We start from the raw sequence: 9,421 nt of genomic DNA, 5'->3' as shown, positions 1-9,421 counted from the left end.
ACTACCAGTAATTTCTAAGGAAATAATTAAGATTTTTTGCCCTTCTTTTTTTGAATCTGTGCGTTTTCAGTCCTCAGCAGATTACATGTAAACTTTTCAGCATAATACCCAATTGTTCTCTGACACCAAAATGAACAAACAAGCTCTAGTGGTGAGGTTTTGGAAAATCAAAGTGGTAGGAACGGTACGGGAAAACTGTTAGTTCTGCTTAAAATTGTACTGAAGCCCGACCCTTGTAAATGCTGAATTGGCCTGCCAAACTGAATCTTTGTCTAAAGGATTCTTGATACAACATCTACTCTTCCCCTTTTTCACATCTATTCCCAAGGAAGTAGTGCCAATAGCAGATTTTTAGCTGTCTTTGTAGAAAAACAGCATATAGGGGTGGGATGACCTTAACTGTACTTTCTGTTTGATCTGTACCTACAGAACGGTAGCATACAGACCGCAATGTATGGCATAAAGCCACGTGAGAAATCCTGTTTGGGTCATGAGAAGCTATTTGAGATTAAGAGGAAAATGACTCAATAGGCATGAGGTTTTCTATTTGTATATGCAGTGCAGCATCCCTTGGAAGGATGACCATATTTAATGCCTTGAAAATGTTATGTAAAATTGTACCTGTGGCTTGTATTGAACAAATTGTTCTTGCCAGGGAGAGAAATGAGGAGCGAATGCCATTGTTGAGCTTTTTAAGCTGCTCATGGTGACCAGTATAAACTGCAGGTGCCCTTTACAGAATCTGAACTGAGGTCACTACAAGAAAAAAGAACTGTAGAGAGGCTCCTTTTGTCAAGGACATAGCTAACTGACCTTCAGCCTATTGTCTTCAGCTACGTGATCTGTGTCCGTTCACTTGCATGGTGATGGATGACAGACCGGAGAAGAGTGCAGACAGTTGAGAAACAGATTTACGGACCTTGTCCTGACCAGACTGCTTTTACCCTGTCATAATTCCAGAAATTTCACTGCTGGTAGATGTCACTGCCTGGAGAGGTAAGAATCACATCTGAGGTCTTTCCTTCTGCAGTAGTCCTCTCTGGATAGCAGAATCTAAGTTAGGGAAGCACTGCTGCTGAAAGATGTTATTTTATAACTTCTCCCATTGTGTAAGAGATGAGTGAAGCCACAGAAGGTGATGATGGAGAGGGGATATAATTTAAAGGAGGAAATTATGACTAAGGTTACATGTTCTAACCCAGTTCTGTTATTTCTGTGAGCTTAAGAGTTAATTTATTTGATCTGTACCTCATTTTCCCCTCATTAGAGGAAAGTCTAATTTATGCTCGTGCAGTATTTTGAGCATTAGTCTTGCACGCCACATTTACTCTTATTTCTGGCCTGTACTATATCCAAAAATACAGTGCTGTTCCCTGGTATTCACACCAGGTCAGAAGTGTAAAGAGATGCCTACCCTCTTCTTGTATCTTTGCCTCACTGAGGTATCAGGACAGACCATCAGTGCTGCATAAAAATAAATTTATTACTTCATACTGTATGCTGGATGTGGCAGAAGTCAGTAGCAACCACAGAATTGTGGTCCTATGGGACCACAGAATTAGAAGAATATACCCATATGCAGAAGTACAAACAACCTTATTTCTGGTTGTGAAGTTGAAGGGCTTGACTTTCTTCTCTAATAGCATTCAAGCACTAAGTCGTAATCTTACCCCAACGTTTAGAAGCAAGCGGAACAAAGCAAACGTGCATCACAAGTAGCAGCACTCGGAGACCAGCCATGACAGTCACCAGAAGCAAGACAGTGATGACCTGGACGAGTACCCTGGTAAAACTTGTTACACTTCAGAGAAAGAAGGGACTACCTCCAGCAAGAGGATGGTATTCTGTACGTGAAGGAGTCCTTAGCAAAGCATAGCCTGTCCCGCTAGTGGCTTAAGCTGTTTGTTAGCAACATTACTTTGGAACGCCGGACTAAACCCAGAAGGGAAAGAAGTCTAGTGGTTACAGGTAGCACAGCCAGCGGATGGGATCAGTTCATCTGTCATCAGCTGTCCTCCCCCTCGTGCTTGCTGGCAAAACAGGCGCCAGACAGCTCTGACAGGCAGAATGGGGTGATACCCCTCGATCGGCAAAGCCTGTACCTCGATAGCAAATGTGGCTTTGAATCCTCTCGTAGAAAAGCAAATTGTACTGTGGCGCTGCTGAGCAAATACTCCAATGGGTAGGCCTGTGTATTAGGTGGGGACCTTCGTACGATGGCAGCGTTTGCCAGGATGCGTGTCAGAGGCTCGGCACGTCTACCAGGCTGAGTCACAGAGAGCATGTACAGTGAAGACAACATAACCGATAAACTGAATGAGCTCGGGCATAGCCAGTTGCTGATGTGCTTGTCATTCTTGAAAAGGAGATGAATTTACGAATACTCAGAAGCAGAGCATTTAAATGCCTGGGAAAATTTTCATTCCTGTGCTGCAGTACCAAGCACTTCCATAGGTGGGTACTGGCTAAGCATGGGTGGCAGGCTCATGGTGTCTGAAATAGGCATATAAGTTGCATCTTAATTCCCATTTGGAATGCACTAACTTCCTTCTTTGCACATTATCCAGGCTGTCCTGGTGATTTTAGGCTAGAGAGGAAGCCATAAGAAGCCTGCAAAGCTCTTTTCAAGATTATTTCTTGGAGATTAGGCCAGATTATGGGAAAGGAAAAGTGGTTCACGGTTCTTTATTTCCATTCCCGCATCTGTCAGAATAACCTGCAAAGGGAGAAAAACAGTGTTCACGCTTTATTATAAAGGCTCCAAAAGAGAAAAGCCATTGAAACTAGTCCATGTAAGATGTGAAGGCTCGCAAGGTCTGCCTTGTTGTATAAACTGCCCCAGGACGTCTTATACGGACAAAGTGCCATGTCCAAAGTCCATTGCTTAGGAGGAGCCACCAACAGTATCACTACAGAGGATGCTGTAGACAGCCGGAGTAGAAGAATGCAGCAGGAGTGACCCACCTGTCAGCTCAGACAGCTCTATCAGTGTGCCCTGGGTAAGGAAAAAGATGTTTAGCCTGTTGCCTGTGTCCCATTGAATAAGCACAAGGAAGGCGGCTGCTGCCTGTGGGAGAGGAGAGAACCTCTACCAGTCTCCCGGGAGGCAATGTCTGTCATTAGGCCCGTGGGAAAATTGGGAAAGTAGGTGACCTGCAGAGGTGACGGCAGTTCATACTGCAAGAGGCATCATACCTGGAATAGCTTGGCTGAGTGGACGAGAAATGGAGGGCACCCATTAATCCTATCTAATTAAGGGTATTAGGGGGCAAAGCATAAGGAAAACAAACCGAGTGGAAGAATGCAGTGTAAAACAGCCCAGAGAAACTTCTTGTCAATGAATAGTCAGCTCTTTTTTTTGCTAAATTTTATAATGCCTTTCAACCAGGAAAAACATTGACCGCATTAACAGTCTCTAATGCAGCTGTAGAGAAGGAAGAGTGGCAGCACAAGGAACAGCAAGGCGATTTAAACAACGCCAAGGGATGTGGCTGGGAAATAACTGTTATAATTTTGCAGACCATGAAACATTCACTATATGTTTAGCAGAATATAGCAGAATGGACTGAGCAGGTCACAGAAAAGACTACAGAGGTGGTAGAAGAATGTATAAAGAGTGGGGTGGCAAGGGCAGCTTGGGGAAGATGAGATAGCTTTAGCAGGCAAAGCTTCCTTTGGGCACTTTCTTCCCACATGAAATTTTTTTTTTTTTTGGCTGGAAAATGCACTATGGACTTAAGTACATGATGCATAGTTGTTGTCTCACCGACCAGTTTTGCTGCTTTCAGAACTGACATGGAACCGTGCTTTCAACCAGGCCTATGCAGGGCTGAGAAAAGGCAGAGAAATTTTCTCTAGTGGGGATAATTATCAACACCCATAGTGGTCAATAAGCCACAGAACAAAACAAGGTTCTTGTGTCACGTTTGTAACACAGTCATCTAGATATGAAGTATCCAGTATCAAATATTCTACGTAACGTAGAAAAAAACCCAACGCTAACAGTGTTAAATCATAAAAGAACTTGGCAAGGACTTGCATGTAATGATGTGCTATACCTGCACTTCTCAGAAGAGCCATGGTAGATACCGAGATGTTTCAGATGGCTGTTGCAGTTCACAGTGTCTTATAAATCTTTGCTCCAGTCACTGGGAATACAGCACAAGGTACCGTGATAGAAAAGACCTGTGCATTCCGGGGCCCGGAGGATGTGATGCTAGTTTTAGATTGTCTTCCTAGGGTTTATTTAGCAGTCACCTTTATTCTGGAGTTACCTTTTGCTCTGCATTTTTCTGCTGTAAATTCAAAGTCTAAAGTTCACTGGCTTACTCCAAAATTACACAGGTGTAAGTGAGAGCAGAATTTGGCCTTGTATGCCCTTCCAAGGGTGCTAAGTTTGAAGAGATACAGAGTAACACTTGCTAAATGACTACTGAAGGGGAATATGAAAAACATCTGTAAATATTTTAAGGAGGCAAAGATTAAAGAGGAGGCGGGTTGGTACTGCATGTTCCAAGAATGATTTTAACTTAACTAACAGGGATAAAACAGAGCAAAAAAAAAAAAAAAAAAAAAGTAAGAATTGGAGAAGCAATATTTCTAAAAACTTAGAAATCAATCTCATAACGCACAAAGATTTCTCCGAGAATGGAGAGATACCCACTGTGTAATTTACAAAATGACATGAGGATACAGCTATGCCTTTGTGTTATAAAGTACTCTTAAGCTGCCTGGAGATGCCAAGACAGGGCTTCAGGTCTCCCTTTCTGATTGCTCAGCTGAAACAAGATTGATTTCTCCCTCCTTCTGTTCCATCTTTGGGAAGCACATGCATGACCATCTGGGTCCAGACAGACATGGCTTGTCCCCTGCTGGCTTAATAAATTGATCAGTTTTAAATCTGCACAAAGGAGCATACCATGGAGAAAAACTCTCTGTTCCTTCAAGACATACTGTCTGTGACAGACAAAGCCTTAGGGGAAGAAATCCCTTAGTTAAATTAATTCAGGTTTGGATAAGAAGTATAGAGAGTCACATGCTACCCGACATTGTCAGCTCTTTCCTAACGGGCATTGGTTCATTTAGAACAGTGCCAAATACCATCAGAGCATCTTTGGGACCTGGTGGTTTCAACAGGGGTTCAAGGCCCTTGGCCCCATGCAGGAATGGACCCTGTACACACAAATTTAGGAGTGTCTTGAACTGGGAAGTTACCAGAGTTGAAGCTGGTTTGGTTGTCTCCCAAAAGTCTTATTTTAAGTGCTTTAAACTGAACCATAACAGCTCCTGCCCGGCATAAATTATAATCCTCCAAAATGCTCTGTACTCACTCATGCAAGTCATTTATAGTGACTGTTTCAACTTTGTTCCAAAGAATGCTTTTAAATCCCGGCAGAAATAGCATCATTCCATAAACAGGGGCCTGCTTCCTTCCGCCACTCCTCGTGCGTGCAGCATCCACGTTATCAGTCTTCTGCGTGCCTATTTCCGCAGCGGAAATCCTACCAGCACAAGCCAGCCAAGCCTCCTTTTTTGAGAAATGAATCTTTCCTCACTCACCAATAAAAGGAGGAAATTGCAGTGGGTCAGTGACAGGAGCTTGGCTTCAAGCTTGACCAACTACACAAGAGGATGTGAGTGCTTCTGTTGAGTAGTTGTTTGGAAACCGCTGCCTGACCACCAGTTGTTATCTCGCATATGTGTTTAGCCATTTTGGGCAATTCTCCCTGCCCATGGAAGTGGTTCTTTCTTTCAAGCAGTCCATAAATCATGGGCAAGTATTGCAAGCTGATGTTATTACATGCAAAATGGTACACGCCACTCTTGTGTTGATAACTAGTCCTTCTCTGCTCTCTTTACGGAGCCTTCCTGTTAAGAAATATGAACTGCAGATAAAAATACATTGTTGGCATCCTTCTGAAGTTCACTTGATTTCTAAACATTCAAAATAATTCAGGGAAGCGCTGCCTAACCATGAGGGATACTGTGCTTTCCTTGGTGCAGATGCTTTTACCAGCGCCAGTTTCTGCTCTTTCAGTAGATGGAATTTGCTGTGCAGATTGGGCCACTGTTTCTTCAGTTCTGCCTTTAATACTGGACACGGTCTGGAGTACTCAAGGAAGACAAAGTTTCCCTGTCGCACATTTCCTACTCGTGTTTCTGAATCACTTGGTAGCTGGCAGTTATCATGAGTGCCCACAGAGATGGTGGTGTGCAGCCAAGGCTAAGTGATGGATGTAGCGCTCAACATGAGTAACACAAAAACTCTGGGTGTCCAGCCCATGGCACACGAATGACCGCAGTAGAACGGAAGGCAAAGCTTTACGGTCTGATTACCGTAGCCCTAATGGGAATTCACTGCCTCACTCTGAAGTACCCAACACCCAACAAAGTCAAACTCCTGATGTTCCAACTTATCCAGTCCTTTTAAAACGCCTGTTGTTGCACCGAACAGTTTATTCTACAAAGTTGACGTAGAAGCTGAAGGACTCAAGTGACTGAACAATACATGGTTGACAGTCATAGAGCAGACTTTAAGGGTTTGTTGTTGTTAGCACTGAAGCTACATACTGTGGGCCAGGTAATGGTGGGATAAATTACGAAGAGGCAAAATGTACTTGATCAGGAAAACTTTACTGACTGGGATCATTATCAGGCTATAGAAAAGTTAAAATCATTTAAAACCACCTGGGCATTAAAAACCACCTGGACAGCGGACGGGGTGTTCTGTTCTGTCACGTAGAGGTGGGAGCGACCTGTGAAACACAGAGGCCCCTCTTCATTCCTATGGCTTTCTCTCCAGCCTTAGGATCACGTCAGCCCCACCACAGGCACCCTGAGCAGGAAGGAAGCTTGCTTGTTGCTTTTGTGTTTGTTGGTTCATTGTTTTTAATGTTTCACTCACTATTTGCAGAACACAAAGTACTGTGAGATCAGAGTCCGTTACATACTCCAGGACACCAAAATCCTAACTCAAAGGCTACTGGAATTAGTGAAAATGAAAAGCCAGTGACTTGAGAGCACCAGAGATCTCCAGATCAAATCCTAGGAGATTTGATGGCTTTATTATTAATTGGATTTCTGTCTGGCCAGACTTTCCTCACGACCTTGGCCTTTTTTTCGTGCCTCTGTAGCCAAAATCACAAGCAATCAGGGATGTACAGACCCTCGTGGTCTGCGGTGGGGTAAGTAACATACCCAAACTCTGATAAAGCCTCAGAAGAACATACCAGCACCCACAGGTCCATTAAAGCTAATTACTTATAATTGCAGGTCTATACCAGAAAAAAGACCATTACCAGACCAATGTATGTAAGCAGCCATGCTCTCTCCCCGTGAAAACAGCAGGGTTTGGACTGGAATGGCTCAGTTGTTCTGCCATGACTGTTATCTCTGAGCTATCAGATTAAATACAGTTCAGTTCATTAGCCTGCCTTAATTCTCACATACATAAAATACTATCTAGGGAAATTTAACAGGATTTTCCCCCTCAAAAAAATAGAAAAACATAGTGAAGACAAGAAAATTCTCTGCTGATCAACTGAATAACGCAGATAAAAAGAAAATACTATGTTCAAGAGGATGATTCAAACCAACGCTAAGAGAATACTTGCAAGTAAGTTTTACTTAATGTGATGCAAGTAATGCAGAGAAGTTAATCTTTCCAGACATTTACTAGAAAATCTCTGCCCATCTGTTTAAATTTCTTTGCTCTGTAAGGAGCACCATCAAGGCTGTTTACACTGAAACTACAGAATTTGAAAACTAAAGCACAAAGCCTTCATACGGTGAATCTTTGCTGAATGCCATTATACAGGTTGACTTTACAGTCGGTCTCCTCCACTCAGTTGCATGCCTAAGCTAAATTCAAGCCTTTTTATGACAAAGAAATGTTAAATACTGGCCTTACTAAACTTTGTGGGAGTCTTGCTATTGGCTGCAGTGGGTCCAAGATTTCACTTCCTAGCATATCTCTAGCAGTGTGTAATGGTTAAATAAGAAGATGAATGTGTGCAAAATATGCAAGGCATCAAATCTTTGCAACTCCTCTAAACAAAGGATTGTCTAACAGCCAGATTTAAAGTCTCAAAATCCAGACTGGGCATGAGAAATAAAAATGCCTTGGTGTCACCAATGCCTCATGGCATCTTTAGCCAACACATCCCCTTTCAGCTACTTCATTTGACAGCCATGGGTTATGAAACTCACCCTTGCAAAACTGAGATATACAGTACGAGCATGCTGGATAAGTGCCATAATACACTTAAACCACTGGTGAGCAGGTAGTTTTCCAGTAATAATATATACAGCTCCTCACCATGCAAACATATACTTCCCAAAGCCCCCTTGTTAGCAGTGTATCAGTGCAGGTCATGTAAATCTCAAGAAAAAGGAAACAAATTAATAGACACACATTTCACTCACACCAGTAACGCTATTCAGGTGCTTATGTTTTCACAAGATCTAGTTCCTTGAAGAAAAAGGGAAAGCTCTGAACATTTAACTTGCAGTTAAAAAAAACCCAGACAGACAGAAAGACAAAAATCCATTGCAAAAGGTCTTTGCAATAAATTTAATCAGATACCATCCAGTGTATTCAAAAGATCACCCTAGTCAGAGGATTATTCTTAGCCTTATAGTAAGCATCATATGTTAAGTTAGATGGCTATCTCTCTATAGCTGGAAATATGGCATGAAGGTCAGCCACGGCTTGATCTTTTCTAGAGTTGGCAAGAGTCCCACTTCAAGTGGGAGGTTAGACCAGGTGACTTCCAGAGGTCCCTTCCAACCAACATTTCTATGATAGCATGATCTCACGCCTATATTGCAGTTAAAGGGACCGTGTTAATTCTTAAAAAATCTCTGGGATATGCAGAGCTCATTAAGGGTATTCATATATAAAGAGTTTAAAGGAAGGGGCTTTCAGTCGCGTTGATTCTTTACCTGTGTACACCACACTTTAGACATCAGTATATCTTAGTTTTACTTACAGTGGGAAATAATTTGCTGAAAGTGGACAACAACATTTTCTAGTTTTCCTTCTCCCCATATTTGTTTTACAGTAAGCAGGTATTTATTGATGGGGACGATCAGCCCCGTTGTCGGTGTGTGAGACCCAGCAGGTGAGTGAGCCGGTGAGGTTCTCCCCACGTCAATTTACAGACTGAGGGGAGTTACTGCCTGCAGGCGTGTGGGGAAAAAGGATTTGGGGATTGAACCAGACATATTATGGGATGTTTAGGAAAAGGACCAGAGGTGGGGAGGGGTGGACTAGGAAGGAACAAGCGTGGGAAAACAGAGGGGCAAGGGGTGAAAAGGGGATGGTTGCATGCACACAGGTTGCTGGTCAGTATGCTTCTCTGGTCACCGCAGCCTCTCCTGTTATAAAATTCTGTTCCTGACTGTTTTCCTGGATGAGGGG

The sequence above is a fragment of the Accipiter gentilis genome, chromosome 18, assembly GCF_929443795.1.
Source record: "Accipiter gentilis chromosome 18, bAccGen1.1, whole genome shotgun sequence".
Classification (NCBI taxonomy): Eukaryota; Metazoa; Chordata; class Aves; order Accipitriformes; family Accipitridae; genus Astur; species Astur gentilis.
The sequence above is the reverse complement of the archived record's forward strand: the minus strand, read 5'-3'. Positions refer to the sequence as shown.